At 35.3% G+C, this 15,268-nt stretch overlaps 1 long non-coding RNA gene across 6 annotated transcripts in view; it reads left to right on the forward strand.

Moving 5' to 3' along the window:
* Positions 1 to 15,268, forward strand: part of LOC145683315 (uncharacterized) — a 547,679-nt gene that overhangs the window by 243,945 nt on the left and 288,466 nt on the right. For all 6 annotated transcript variants that reach the window (XR_014131031.1, XR_014131027.1, XR_014131030.1 and 3 more), the window contains one exon: positions 9,289 to 9,373. This is a non-coding gene — a long non-coding RNA (uncharacterized LOC145683315). The remainder of the gene's footprint in view (positions 1 to 9,288; positions 9,374 to 15,268) is intronic.

Below are 15,268 nucleotides of genomic sequence, written 5' to 3' on the forward strand. Positions count from 1 at the left end.
TGACTGTTAAGGTGATTTGAGGGTACCGGTTAAGTAGGAGGTTGTTGAAGGAGATGCAACCTATTATTGGGATGCTGGATCGATTCCCGAAAACCGCTTGTCAATAGCTCTTACCGATTTTGATGTGATACCTGTTGACAGACAGACACACAGACGAACACAGCCGTTCTATAAGACTTCCCTTTCATATGCATAGCGTAGTTTGGAAATCTAAAAGTAGGCATATAGCCAAAAGCAGGAAATATCTTTTTATTTGATAATTAAATATAAAGTTATTTATTGCGGCTTGCAGCTTTGTACTTTTCTTATATATATATTTTTTTCTCTTAGAAGAAGAAATAAAGCTTTTTCTTAGTTACAATTTCAGAATGAATGAATATATGAATATTTATTAGTTTCTCTTCTGAACGAATATATGAAGAAAAAAACATCATTTCCTGAGAACTTCTAGTATTTTTAATGAGTTACTTTCGTTAAAATTTGAAATTTTCGGTAGCCAAAAACTTTGCAGTAGATATTTTTATATATTTCGTAATTATTGTTTCTATAAAGTGAAAATATATAAATATAGAAAAGTAATAAAGCTATGAGAAACATCTTGTCTTCGCGCATGAAAAGCGTATGAAACTGATAGAATATTGATATGACGATTTTCTGTGAACGACGATTAATTCTAAGAAAAAAAAACTACATTACATTTTCTAACATATTTTCTAGAAATGAAGAATTGCAAGATAATTAATTTTATGAACCCTTACCCTCACCCTCACCTCCCTCACACTCACCCTCAACTGACACCCTCACCCCCCATCACACTCACCCTCCATTGACGCCCTCCACTCACCCTCCCTCACACTCACCATCCATTGACGCCCTCCACTCACCCTCCCTCACACTCACCCTCCATTGACGCCCTCCACTCACCCTTCCTCACACTCACCCTCCATTGACGCCCTCACACTCACCCTCCCTCACACTCACCCTCCATTGACGCCCTCCACTCACCCTCCCTCACACTCACCCTCCATTGACGCCCTCACAATCACCCTCCCTCACACTCACCCTCAATTACTTTATCGCCCTCACCCTCCAACGCCCTCACCCTCAACTACTAAAATGAGGGTGAGGTGAGGGTGAGGGTGACCCTCATGAGGGCAAAATGAGGGAGGATGACCATCTCTGGTCAAGAGTCTACGTGTTAGCTCAGTGGTAAACTGTTGGATTCAAGCCCTAAGGTTGTGGGTTCGATTTCCATCAGAATCAATTTCCTTTTTCTTGTATGAAAGTCTCTTTTCCGCAATGCATGGAAAATTACATAAAACAAGTACATTGAACACATCAGTTGCATATATAAGTATATAATCATTATAGAACGTAAGTAATTCTATGTTTAAAATATAACGTCTCTGATAGGTGATCATAGTACGTTTTTATTATATATGTGAATGTTAAATACAAATTAACGAAATCGTATAATAGTAATAAATAATAATGTACTGTATTTATTTGCATTTATTTCTCATATAGAGGTTACTTCTCAACATTCTCCTCACAGCATTGCAATTATGATCTTGAATTAAGTCTATTATAAGCGGGATAAAGTGAGGGTATGAACAGAGCATATCCAAAGTCGGAACGCTCCTAAGAAATTTCTGAACTCCGCTGGTCACGTAACATACTAGAATTGTCCTTATGAAGCATGCCACAACGGAAAGTCTTTACATATGTTTCCATTCAATTCCTGATATGCTTTTGTAATATAGAAATGGTGGTGCTTTGTGTAACTGTCTCTCTCTACCTCTCTCTCTCTCTCTCTCTCTCGCCCGCTTTCTCATCCCTATTTATATATATATATACTTACAAGTGGATATATGTGTGTGTTTCAACATAATTCTGATATTCCTATAGCAATTTTAATCATACTTCTTACAGTCTGGAAAGAATAGTGTCAGGATACATACACAAAAATATTAGAAAATGATCATTAATAGTATCGAATCCAAAGTTTGGTGGTCACTTAGGTAGATAATTCTACTTTTAGTTTCTCTTAACTACAATTAAGTTCCCATTAGCATTCAGAGTTGTTACGTAGGAACGCAAAAATATCGAAATTAACCGATATTAGGGTCGAACTGTAAGTTTTCAACGACCGTAACAGTGCCGCATTTCCTATTAGGCAAACTAGGCCCGTACCTAAAAAAAAGCATTTGCGCGTTAGCGTCTTTGAACAGCGCTAACTTTAAAAAATTTAATAATATTTAATTATTTTATGTGAGAAAGTTTAAAAGTCAAGAGCAAATATACTATTTCATAAACAATACTATTTTAATATTCTAGTATGTTTAATGATAACGTAAGAAACCTAAAATTGCGAATAATTGAGAACATATTTTCCTATGGTCTTGAAGCTTTGCTGGCGTCTACTATTAATCCAGTGTTCCCGGGATTGCTGCCAGAGTGAGTGTTGTGAGCTGCTGTGCTGAGCTTTCGTTACCATACAGCGGCAACATCTTCATAGTTCTTGTATTGCTGATTTTGTCCTCAGTTAGCAACACTGCATTGCATATGATGTTATTGGACATGTCTGTGGGTACAATGTTTGTTTAGTATACTGCTTTGTAAATGCCATTTTGAATACTTTAATCGTTTTGAACTTCTTTCTGCGTCAGTGCATTTCTTGTATTTCTATCCTCACATGATTCTGAATCCTTATTTCGTCTGTATCTTCCGTGTTTCTGGGTATCGGCCCATGCAACTTCGAATTTCTCAATTTTCTTTACTCCTCTATCCATTGTGGAATGTGTCATTGGATAATGTTACTATCAATATAATATATTAACTCGTTAGTGCGCTTTCCATAACTTTCTCGTTCGATATTGATGCAACCCATGACATTCAAATTCATCCCCACCTTCACATGATGACAGCTATGGAGAGTTGAAAAATACAATTTAAAAGTTACCTGTGTTGAATTCATATTTTCGGGGTGAAAAAAGTGTTTCTAATAACTTTGCAAGGTAGTGTGTACCCACTTCAAGACTGTCTTTTTAATCAGATTAAATTTTTACCGTGAGAAGAAATAACAATCTGAACTAATATCCAGAGTCGTCCAAAAGTATTTATACATACCTGCATCGATCAAGTATGAAATTTTAAATGATGGAGTTAATTGCTTAGATTTTTCCGAGTTTAAAGTATAAGGGAAAGGAAATTAAGAACAAATAATGAAGAACTAAGCTAATCTATATGGATAAAACAAGTAAATAGTATAAAATGGCATAAGCCGATTAGTACCGGACTGTATACTTACTTTCGTGTCACCTTGTATGTTTTATCTTTTAAGTGAAATAAGACATGTCAAAAATCGCAGATGGAGTGGTTCAATAGGTCGGTTGATTAGTGAGTGAAGTGGTTCAAGATTTCTGAATGGGTCAGTAGATCGTAGGCCAAAGAACTTGATCCATTTCGCACCATACTCACCGTGTCTCATACTAAACCACCAACCCTTTCTGTTCAGAGCATTGTAGAAGGCATCTTCTGAACATTGGTGAGTTTGTCTACTTTTTACATTTACAATGCCATTTTTCCTTCTTTTTCCAATTGACTCTAAAGAAAAAGAATGTTCAGGCACTTCTGAATTGTAATATTTGGAATTGCAATAATAGCAACAGAATATCACTACTTTTCGATTGATATGCAGCCTGTGAGATTTTAGAGGAGCTGACAACTTGAAAAGGATCTTTTATTACAAGTATAATCTCTTTAGTGAGCGGAGAAGTTTGTTGTGGCTCATGGGTCAGAGTTGATGATGGTTTTTAGTGTGTCGCTGTTGTTCACAATGTTTCTGAGTGCATTTTAATGAATCACTGTGTTTAAGTGGGTCACGTTGTTTGGTGGTTCATTGTGCGTCACAGTCTCTCGTGGGTTAAGATGTGTCGTGGGCCAGGGTGCCATGTTCCAAGTTTTCATTGACATCTTTGGTAACCATTGTTCCAACGGGGAGAGGTACCGAAAGTACGCATCGGAGATTTTACTCAAATTTTGCACAATGATAGTACTACATGAAATAAAAAAATTGAAACGGTTAACGGTACCATTTCACAGAACTCGAAAGAGAGTGATTTTCTGATTAGCTAAATTAAGACCTCAATAATTTATCCTTCTACAAGGGAGGTTTCCTTCATCGTCTCCATGGCGAAGTCGCAAAAGTACGCGGGTACTAAACTTAAGGTTGAATGTTCGCTCCTACCTCGGGGTTCCTGACTTATTATTAGCGTTTTATAGACTCACCAGAACGTATGTAAAAGACGCACATAGATGATTTAACTTATTTTGGGGAAGTAATATTGCGGTTCGTTGGCCTTCCGTCTAGTCTCTGCAACTGTTGGTAAAACGCGACTGTAGCCACCGGCCATCGACGTTGCGGGACCACCAATTATTGGGGAAAGGACGATAGTTGGCTATCTCTGTTCCACTGACGCTTACAGCTTGGGGTAGTGAACAATGTTCTTGACTGCCAGGATTAATGACTACTGAGGTGACAGTAAACTAAATTTAAGTATTCCGATAAAAGCAGTCCACCTTTCATGGTGTTTGTATGATGTGTGTTTATATATATGGTGTTGATATAATGATAATAATAAAATAAGTTGTAGTGGTAGTACTATAATTGATTCATAGAATAATGGTATTGTCTATTTGGGATACTTCAATCTACACATTGGCTCGTTTTGGTTTGACTCGATCTGAAACTCGACCAAAGTCCGAGTCGAGTTGGAGATTTATCACTGCTTCTGATGAATATAACTGAGTTCAAAAGTATAAGTTTCTTTCCGTATGGAAATAACAACGATGCAACGAGGGTGTGAATACATAGCTTTGAAATATTGTATCATTAAGTGTTTCAATATATGTAACTTTTTCCTACACTTAATACCATTTCAACATATATTATTATATTTACCAGAAGGAAAAACTTATCCCGAATACTAAGCTTGGCCGGGTGGTTCGAACCGGCAGCTTTAGTTTACTGTTTTCCGAAGATACTCGAAGTTAGACATCTATTGGATCGCATCAAAACAGCCATAATCATATTGGTCAATCTGTTTGGAATATGGTATATGCATTTATGTCTGTAAACTCAGTTTAACTGTCCATTCATTAAACAGCTATTCGTATTATTCATATTCCTTTATGAAAACTGTTTTTAATGTTATTATTATATTTCTCGCACCATTTTAAGATTTCTTTCGCGAGTCGTTGACCAATTGCTTCCCAACAATAGGCGTGTCGTGCATGTAATCAATTTCATGTCAGACACGTACTTTTATCTCTTGCTTCATTCTTACAGCTCAGAGCATTGGTAAATATTTATAGGTCTACAACAATAATTCTTTATAGCAGTTGGAAGGCTATTCTGCAATCAGAACTAGCAGGCGAGTATATATCCCGACCTCTAGAAAGAAGGCGATGGACTCGACACACCAGACCTGTACTTTACGATCTCTTGGTTCTCCTCATGTGTCTACTGTGACTGAATATAGGAGATTAGTAAATGAAGCCCTGTTAGAGCCACCAAGGACGTCCAGATACTTAAGTTAAGCTTCCGCTTTCTCTAGTAGGCTCAGTGGTAGAGCGTTCACCTCTGGTGCTTGGGGTTCCGGGTTCGATCCCAGCCCCCGCCAAGTGAACTTTTTGGTAGGCAAACACCATGTGCGTGGGTTTTGTCGGGGTTCTCTCGTTTCCTCCCACTTTCTTCTTTCCACCATTTCATTCATTAGTCATCATCTCCGTCTCCTTTAGCCTAACCGGCATAACCGTGGGACGTAAAACTCAAAGATTTCATTTTTTTCCTTTCTCTAGTAGTAAGCAGACAGCTTTTCGAGGGCTTGATCATGTTGGGTTACGTGGCCGTGTTGCTGACATGAATTAAAAGCTCACAAACGAATACAACATTTACCGTCTCGCCTTTGATCATGCTAATGTGCGTCGAAACTGGGAAAACGTAGGTTTTTAAGATGAACCCATATTCACAACATCAAACGAGGGTCGCTATTTTGCGTTTCGTTCGAGATGCACACGTTATGACCCTGGATATGTTACTACTTGCATTCGCAGTGACCATGTATCTATTTCATGTTACGATTGGGTTTCTAGTCGCAGTGCATGACTCGACACAGAATTGGAGGACATCTAGATAAGTGATCAGTACTTAGTATTATCAGAATATCATGGTACAATCAGTACGAGTACTTAGCCCCGAATGTGTAATTCAGTTCCAGCAAAACCAATTGCCAATACATACGTCCGTGATTTTCAAAAAATTTTCGCAGGACAGCCTGATATTGCTTTAATTGAATAGTCGACTCTTGGAGCAGACCTCAATCCCATGTTAAATATGTGGGCAGAGGTGAAGTGTACTCTAAACGACAGTTGGCCTGAGTCAGATAGACAAAAACTTGCGATGACATGTCAGACCTTGTTTCAGAGACAGAACTGGAGGTAGTGGATAAAGATAGAATATTGCGAAACACTTACATACACACACACACACACACACAAAGCGAGACAGTGAGACATGAATATAGAAAAGCATATCAAAGAATTAAACTGAAACTCTATGTAAAGACTCTCCATTGTAAAAGAATTTAAGTCTCCTCACGTGACCTTAGGGGTATCGGGAAAATTTGTTCGTCTGGAACCACTATCCGACTTTCGATTGTCTGTTTATACACCTTTTTATCCCTATAAGAATATATTTCAAGAACGTAAATAATATGCTGTTATGAGAGTGTTGTGAAGTACACTCTATATAACAGGAGCAAATAAATATACTTCATAAGATATTCTTTGCTATTACAATATTTCCTTAATTTATATTTAACTTTCTCATGTATACAGTACTGTCAACGTGTCAGGAGTACTGTCAACACGTATCACAGTTGTTACATTTTATGTTACAAATGTTATATATATATATATATATCCAACTGATGAGGTTTAAAGTAATTATTTTATATAATTTTTCGTACATTACGGAAAAAAGAATTTCATAAAAAACGAATGAAGCAATTGGAAATCGAACTCTTGACATTACGATTTGAAATCCAACAGCTTACTACTAAGCTCATACATGCACTTTTGGTAATCTTCTTCTAGCGACATATAGCGGACTTACAAGGCAATGATATTCTTATTCACTGCAAGCGCTGTTTTTGTTCAATATTGATTTTTTCACTACGTAGGCAAGAAATATGTTCTATGTCTTAACATTCATCGGTCATTTGCGTACGGAAAGGATATTTTACATACCTAAATTATATTTTATATTTATTATTTATTATTTCTAATACGTATTAAGCATATATTGAGATTAATGTTACGAAATAATGCATCATTGAGTACCACATTTCAATCAATATTACTTTTTATCTACACATCATAACAAGTATTATTATATTTAAAAGAAAAAATACACAACTGCAAATCTTTTTCCGATTGCAAATGTTGGTTTATAGGTTCCAACCTGGTTCTCTTTCTTCCGAAGATACACGATGTTGGGCTTAGAATTTTTTTCCTGAAAACAACAATAAAAGAGTGCTGCTATTCTTTATGGAACAGCATGAACTTGATAAATTTCTCTCTCTAATCCCCAGTTACGTGAAGGACAGTAAAGAGAGAGTTATTCTTTCCGGGGCTACTTCAATTCGCAACCCATGATCTCAAGGGAGTGTACTTGGGCCCATGCTATTTGTCCTATATATGGATGATCTTTGCTCGAACTTATCACTTAATCGTAGTGTCCTTCTGGTTTTTGCTGAAGATCGTAAACTATACAGAGAATCTCGTGTCTCCATGAATCAATTGTGTTACAGGAAAGCATGGATTACCTTATAGGCTGGTGTAAAATCTTGCATTTGAAAATGAACAGTAAGAAATTGTAATTACTTTGTAATAAATTTCTGTTCCCTCCACATAACGTATAATTGATTTCCCTTTTACATTTTTTCCAGTCACAGTGATCGTGATGTCATCTTTGATTCGAAATTCACATTCCCTAAAGAAAACATCCCAATCTACAAGAATTCCATGCGCATGTTGGGGCTTCTTTACCGATTTACTGAACTAAGCACACTTTCATCATAATCAACTTTCCTAAAACTATAATAGCACCCAAGGTAAAACATTGCTCTCACATATAGGCCATAGCACCAAATACACATCTCGTCAAACTTGGCTCAAATCTCAATTTCTTTATTTCTGTACTCTAGTTTCGTGCTCTTGCACGTCGAATATTATCTAAGGATGAACCTTTGCGTCATCCTAATACCCAGACTCCGGGAATACGCAAAAATATCTCTGACCTGAAATTTCATCGTAAAATAGTTAATGGAGACTTCAGAACGGAAGCTTTATTTCAGGACTACGGAAACTAACTGTACATGTCCGTTCGCACATAAGCCAGAATACCTACCTTTTCCATCTTGCCCACTCTTGGTTGGCAATTATACAGATCTTTAGTTTTACAGACTACCGAACTGTTATAATCATTTACTAACTAATGTGGATTTTTCGAACTACCCGGTATCGGGAACAGCAATTAAGTTATTTCTGGCGAAATAATATTAATCTCACAGCGCTTTTTGACAGTTTTTTTGTTTTGATGTTATTTTAGTTGTCTTTCTTCTTTTGTCAACATTTTGCTGTGTAAAATGGCAAAGTTATGCTCTTGCTGGGAATTTGTTCAATAAATAAATTTAGTCCTAGAAACATTATTCTAAGTATAGATTGATTATGATATATTTATGGAAATAAACGATGACACCTAAAATTTCACTGAACTTACTATAAATATTTCTGTTAACTATACCGTCTGTATCGTCGTAAAATAAATGTGAAACAAGATAAATGTTAAGCCACAGATTTTAAATAGGAGAATTTATATTTTTTTATAAATTATATTATATTATTTTAAGATATAACCCAGTGATTCTTTTCTGCAGATGGAATCATTTAACCTAATAATTTCAAAAATATAAAAAATCAATTCAAGTTTAAGTTAGAAGCTAAATGTTCATACGTGTTTGACAAAATGACGATCAAAGTAATAATTCTGATAAGGTAGTGTTAAATCAAGCTATTGAAAATGTCTAGATAGTTCGTTCCATAAGATACAAATGGAACATTATATATAAAACTTTACAAATCTCTTTAAAACGTATCGTAGATTTAAAAGCAATATCCTTATTCTGTGTATATAACAGTATGGATATCATATTTTACTTCTAGGTGGCGTAAAAAATGGAAGTATTTAAAACAGTTGCTGTGCTCCTCAGCATTTTCTACTTGACGATATGTGCTCCTCATATTGGAGGTAAGTGCGTTTTTACAATCCTGTCCGATTTTACAATCATCATATATAGCTTTCATAATCTAAGGAACAAATCTTCGTTAGACACAAAATAAATTTATTTAATGTCAATATATATTTTAAATCAAACTTGCTGCTGCAGCTACCAATACAGACCTTAATGGCTTAATGATACTTTTCAAATTTTAAGTAATTTCAAATCGATGTAACTAACATGAACAATAACCTGAAAACGCACGTCAATTTACTGAAAGCTGTAATTAGGGAGGACAAGCTAAATTATATCTATTTGATTTACTTTTTTTCTTTTGCGTAACATAAAAGCACTTACTTGTGTATGGTTGTCCAAATAATGTTTAATGTTACAATGCAAGTTAATTTTGAATATGGATTTTTAATTTTGAGTTACTTCATGAACAGCCTTGACGAATTCTCTTACAGGAACAAGACTGCAAGTGAAGTAATTGTAATAATTACCTTACAAAGTTTAGAGAATTTTTTAGAAAATAAGTTGAGAAATTCAGTTAGGAAATGAATGATTATAATGATATGAATTTATAGTGATATGAATTTATAGTGATATTCTATATTTATAACTTAAATATTTGTTTAGAAAATAGTAAAATCTACTAACGTCATACAGTCTGTGGTTAAAGATTTTGTGCCTTTCCGTAAGAGACCTTCTTAAAGTTTCCCCCCGTGGTTTGATGTGGAACTAAAGTGCATACTTCGCAACGAAAAAGTGCATTGAAGCTATGGAAGGATTTTCCCAGTGAATATACTTACAAGAACTTTACAGATATTACAAGACATAGTAAATATCTTATTGAAAAGAAAGTACGAACAGTACATTGAGCCCATTACAATTGATACAAGTAATATTCCTAAGCGTTTCTACACAATAATAAACAAATTGTTCTCGTATACCGACTGAACTGACCTACAAAAATGCATGTGCAAATGAATAAGGTCTAAGATTTTAAATGCACATTTTGTTAGCAGCTTTGCTTCATCCCATCCCACTTCTCCTTCTTTCCTCTCCCTCTTCACCCTGTTTATTCTGAATCTTAGTCTTGTACCAATACCACTTTGACATAGACCCAGCAGCGCGTCTTAGGGCCAGAAAAAATTTACGCTTGCTTCCTACGCAGCGTTCCCAATTCACTTTCTCAAAACCTTTCGAATTTATTAAATCGCTGTTTTGTAGAAAGTGTTTTTCTCACCTGTTGGAATAGAGCTAATATCACTTTTATTCATAAGTTTGGTAACAATATAAATGATGTTTTCTCATATCAACCTATTTTTTTATCATCACCTCTCTCACTCTTTTGTGAAAAGATAATCAAAACCAGGATATTTCAGATAGTTGCTCCATTTATAAACTCCTCACAACACGGCTTGTTGCCAGGAAAATCTTGTGTTACTAATTTAACTGTTCTTCCCTATGATGCTGTGGACAGAATATCAGTATATTTTCAACTCGACATTTTGTATTTGGACCTAGCTAAGGCTTTCAATTCCTTTTCACACTATCTTCTTGTATACAAACTTAATTCTAGATTCAATTTGCATAGCAAATTACTTAGTTTTCATTAAACCTATCTCCGTAAAAGGACACAACGGGTTTCAGTTTCAGGTTACTTTTCTGATTGTATTCCCGTAACTTCTGGAGTTCCTCAAAGCAGTGCCCTGGGACCATTTCTCTTCCTATTATACATATATTATCTGCCTTCGTTGTTCACAAAAGCTCCACCAATATTCTTTTATTCGTCGATGACTGCAAACCCAACACAGAAGTTCAATCTGAGTACAACGCGATAACTCTTCAACACAATGCTTCCATTCTTCTCAACTTGTGTAACTCTTGGAAGCTTAACTTAAACATTAAAACATGTTCTTCTCTTACGATTTCTCTTAAAAGGAACCTACAAAACACATTAAAAAATATGCTCGTAAGATCATAAGCCCCGTCTCCTCTTTCAAAGATCTTGGTGTTATCATTATGGAATAAAGCTAGAATGGAAGAAAGTAGAAACGCTTTCAAAGTCTTGACTGGTAGACCCATAGGAAAACGACCATTAGGAAGACCTAGGCGCAGATGGGAGGATAATATTAAGATGGATCTCGCAGAGATAGGAATACAAAGTAGAAACTGGATCCAATTAGCTAAGGATAGAAGTCAGTGGAGAGCTTTTGTGAACGCGGCACTGAACCTCCGGGTTCCATAGGCCATAGAGTTAGTTAGTTAGTTTGGTGTTATCATTGACAGTAAGCTAACTTTTGAGGATCATACAAGCACTATATCTTGTACCGCTATGAGAAAACTGGGACTCCTTTATCACTTCACTGACATAAAATTCCTAATTCCTTCTTAATTCCTTAACCTTGTTTATAAGTCATATGTGTCTCCCACTATTGACTACTGTTCTCCTATCTAGCCTACGGCTTGCCTTACTCGTTAAAAAAATAAATTCCGTAATTAATTTCTTTTAAGTCATTTTATCCTACCGAGTGCCTCACCTACGAACACTTCCAAAAAATTACGTTTTAAAATCCCTCATTATCAAACATCCTCTAGTGAGAAACAAAATTTCTGACCTAATATTTTTGCAAAAAAAGTGAAAATGGTCACACATCATTTGAACAGTAGTTAAGTCAGATAAAGTTTCGCGTTCCCGCTAGAACAGCACGGTCAGCCTGCTAGAACAGCACGCAATCTCTTTTACACTCGAGCGGCGAGAGTTAATATTGTCCAAAGGTCCCGTCTAAACCGAGTTGTCAGCACCAATAACCAGTTACCAAAAACTGTAGACGTTCTTTAAGTGAGTATATTATCTATTAATTAACTACTTTTGTAATGTCGCTGTTGTGTTGTACCATCTTCACCTCAAATCGTAAATAAAATGTTATAAAATGTTTCAGTGTAAAATGGCCTAGCGCTGTATCTGAAACCTCTTGTAAATAAATAAATAAATAAAATAAGTAAATATTAACATATCTTATTCATTTCATAGATTACCGAGCGAAACGAGGGAAAATGTTAGTTAGTTATGATGGAAAAAGTAATTTTAGTTAATATAGAGGCCATTAAAATATTCATAGTTTAGCATGAAACATGAAACAAGATTGAGTGATTATAATGTTTCGCATATTTCTCTCACTTTGGTACTGGTCTGCAAAGGAGGTTCATTTAATATGTGTATAATTGTAGCTCATGACATCGAAGGATATTACCACTGAGAACGTCTATGAATTTCATTGCATATCTACATTAATAATATTTTCCCCTATTATTTTCCAGATCTCGCATTCTTCTACCTTGCTCTTTAATATGATCTATTACGAATTTCCCTAGCTTTTTGAACCTATAATATTCTCTTTTGTAAACCTTCAATAAAACTACTTGTAAGGAAGTACTTTTTTCCACGTGACATTTTCTCTTTTCATGTAAAACGAAAACTCAAATCTAAATACTTTTGTTTAACATGACGTTTGAAATAGAAATAAAGCCAGCTGATTACTTGTTTGTCACATACAATTGTATGTTTTGTGTTCGTTTGATGACAATGATGTGAGATGACAATGAACCGTTTGTATTTGTAGGTGGAGGGTATGGAACAAGAAGTAAGATTTCTTCAGCTCTCCCTCCTTTCTTTTATCTTTCTTTTTACGATACATGTCCTCATGTCATGTTGTTTTGATTTTAAACTATTTCCAGCGGCTAAGCCATTATGAAGATCCGATTATTTGCTGACGACCAAATTAGAAATCATTCATCTCTCGATAATCTATTGCAACATGGGTTTGTTTTAATATATAATTGAGTGGGAAACCTATGGTTAGTAACCTCCATTATCTGAACTTGTAAAAGTGATGCGTTGGATCCCTACTCCTTACTGCCTATGGAGGTCGAAATACCTGAATAGCGTGTGACACGCTCGCTTTCTACCTAACTACTCCGTTTTCCTTCGGAAAGTGGTTGACTGGAAATATGATGGAATAAATTAATTATTAAATTTAACAATGCTGGATGAAGAGTATAAATTTTGGACTTGAAGAAATTAATATAACGGTATTCTTATAGCGCTTCTGGTACACGTTTGATTCCTGCGATTTAGAGTTATCGGTGTTTCATTACTTAGTTAGTTAGAAGTAGAATAACCCGAATCTAATTACGTGAGTGAATATGTATCTATTACTGATTGAAATTTTATGGTTTCGTATTTTACAGTGTTACAGTTGGGATAATTACACAATTTCACTTAATGATAAACTATTGTTTTAAGACGAATGAACGAATGATAGAAAGGGTGAGAGAGGATTTAGTTGAGGATCCCTGAAGCACCAGTATATTACCAAGTTATTATTACCATTATTATTATTATCATTATCATTATTATAGCCCTTAGATTTTCCGCCTACCGTATAATTGTCATGAACTCCTGGTGTTAAAAAATCTAAGAAAATCAGCAGAGACGATGCTGTCTACCACAAAGGCCAATTATGGTCCCTGACGCAATAACTGTTTTTGCTGTAACACGACAATTACTTCTTAAAAATGATTACACTTATAATTTAAACCACGGATATACTTCAATTATTATTATTATTATTATTATTATTATTATTATTATTATTATTATTATTATTATTATTATTATTATTATTATTATTATTATTAGATCTAGACAGACGCCGCAAGAAAATAAATAGCTACACGCACAGAGATTGAATCATACATTTATTACTCAGAACGATGTGGTAACAACTTAGAATTTTTACTTACATTACCGCTGTTGCTGGGTTGGAAATGAGTTTGTCATAATCACACAGACACACACGCAAAAACACTAACACACTCTCATTTTTTATTTGTTATTTTAATTATTCAAAGAGTCAGAGCACTATTTCACGAACTATCTAGATAACACTGCACCGAAAGCGCGTTGCTTGAATGCTTTACTCTTCGCTCTTTGTAGGCATAGATGTACGACCGAAAAGGATTTTCAGCGATTGCATGTCAAGAATAGCATTAAACGTAAGGTTAAAATGCATGCAAGTTGCTCGCTACAAATGATCTAATTTCCATCTGCGCACTGAATAGCACCATCAAAGGATTTGAGAAGCTATGTAAGTAGATGAAAGTGAGAAAGGGAGAACCTGTGACAGGATGACGTTTTACTTGTATATCCATGTACAAAAATAGAATGAACGCTTTGATTTTTCGCGCGCAAAGAAATATAATAATTCTCACATTGAGAAGGACTTTAATACGTGCGTGATTGCAAGAAAATTAGTGTGGACTACAAAGTGGAGAAAAATAAGATACAATATTATTTCTTCTTAACTCGGGTGTAAATATGTGAAGATAGAATTTAATAATACCACAATTTTCCTAACAAGTTCTTCAGTACGTGGATGAGCATTCATTTTGCCTTTCAGTTTTCTCCTTTTTCTCTACTGATATGGTATAGCATATAATAAGATAGAAAGGTACTACACAGATAGAGGTTGAAATGTAAGATATATATCACAGATCGCGCCTTTCAGTTTCGGCACCTGGAAGTTTCACCGAAACCGCGCTATCATAATTTCAATTATCTTTGCTTTATTATTTTTTCATCATTCATATGTTTTTCCATTTGGACAAGGGTAGTCAGGGACGAGGGATATAGTGTCGTTATTTCCATTTATACATTAATAATGAAAATGTGTAAATGTTAGATTTTCGTATCAGGTTACATTTTTATTAAATGTTACACTTGTAAATTTGATAACTACTTCTGAAAGATTTCTCAAATCGCTTTCGCAGTACTCGTGCCGATCGCGCACTTTCTTCGCGCCATGCCTCCAACCGCTGTCGTTCTTCGGTACTACTCGGTTCAGGAACATAGTAGT

This window comes from Thermobia domestica, chromosome 4 (assembly GCF_964235325.1).
Source record: "Thermobia domestica chromosome 4, izTheDome1.hap1.1, whole genome shotgun sequence".
NCBI classification, from domain to species: Eukaryota; Metazoa; Arthropoda; class Insecta; order Zygentoma; family Lepismatidae; genus Thermobia; species Thermobia domestica.